Source organism: Dipodomys merriami, unplaced genomic scaffold (genome assembly GCF_024711535.1).
Source record: "Dipodomys merriami isolate MVZ:Mamm:240054 unplaced genomic scaffold, mDipMer1.0.p SCAF_5, whole genome shotgun sequence".
Classification (NCBI taxonomy): domain Eukaryota; kingdom Metazoa; phylum Chordata; class Mammalia; order Rodentia; family Heteromyidae; genus Dipodomys; species Dipodomys merriami.
The window spans coordinates 21041514-21042932 of record NW_027206068.1 but is presented as its reverse complement, the minus strand read 5'-3'; the positions used below and the strand labels follow the sequence as shown (position 1 = coordinate 21042932).

General features: G+C 36.8%; 1 pseudogene; it reads right to left on the bottom strand.

Moving 5' to 3' along the window:
* Positions 1-291: 291 nt before the first annotated feature.
* On the bottom strand, positions 292-455 carry LOC138810285 (U2 spliceosomal RNA; annotated as a pseudogene).
* Positions 456-1419: the final 964 nt, after the last annotated feature.

Genomic DNA, 1419 nt, shown 5'->3' with positions numbered 1-1419 from the left:
TGATGATAAAATCCACAAAAATCTTCTGGGCTATTCACTGGACATAATAGCCAGAGCATACAAAAAGTTCAAAACATAAACACCAGGAGCATATATAATCTAATTTATTAATGAGCAACTGAGCTCCAGCAACTGAGCTGGAGAGTTCTCACAAGATAAGTATGAATGCCTAATAAATACATGGAGAAATATTCAAAATACTTAGCCATCAAGGAAATGCAAATCAAAATAACACTGAGATTTCATCTCATTCCAGTCAGAAGACCAACAACAAGCACTAATGAGGATACGGGGAGGAAAAAGCAAACTGTTGGAAATGTAAATTAGTCTGGCCATTGTGAACATCAATATGGGAATTCCGTAAGAAACTAACTATAAATTGATACTACATAGATAGTATACTTGATACTACACAGATACTATACTTGATCTTAGCCAAAAGGCTGAGAAGCAATGGTGAGACAAAGGACAAGAGGAGAACCAATGCAACAGTGATATTCACAAGACAATATGTTGGAAATGATTTGTACAAGATGGTGGTGGGGAGTGGGGGAGGGAAAGTAGGTGAAAAATGAGGGAAGGGGCAACAAGTTTGACAAGAAATGTACTCATTATCTTACTTATGTAACTGTAACCCCTCTGTACATCACCTTGACAATAAAAAAGAAAAAAAAAAGAAACTAGAACTACACATTTGAAGTAATGTAAATCAACTTATAGTAATGTACACTCATATGTATTGCAGCATGCTGACAATAGCCAAGCTGTGGAATCACCTTAGGTTCTTAACAGCCAGTGATTGGATAAAGAAAATACATGTAATGGAGTATTCGTCAGCAATCATGAAGAATGAAATGATCTTGTTTGCAGAAAAATGGGCGAAACTGGAGATACTCTTCCTCAGTGAGATAACACAAACTCTCAAAGGAAAATATCGTATTTTAGCTCATATGATAAGAGCATATGTCTCCAAGCTCTCTAGTCATTAGGAAAGATTTGGAAGCTGTATTTTAGTTCCCACACTTGTGCTCAATAGTAGGAAAAACCATCATTAATACTCTGCACCAGAGATGATGCCTTCTCAGTTTGCAATTCTACATGTTAACCCCCTTTCTCCTGTTTGCCTCAGATGAGTATGGGTAACATTGGGTTTGTTTACCTGACCAGTTCTTGCAATTTTCCAATGCTTTGTTCTTTATCAATAGCCTAAAAAACAACTAATGGCACTAGGTTCATTTTTTTTCTTTGATTGCTATTGTAAGGGTGGCAGTGATGTAAGTCAGGTAGGGAGTAAATTTCCTTTTGAAGTTACCTCTTCTCTCATTTTCTCCTTGCTTTTCTCTCCTGACCACCCTTCCCCTCAAATTGTATAGTTCATTTTCAACATAGTGCCTAGTGAGTATCACTGCTCCATTTGTT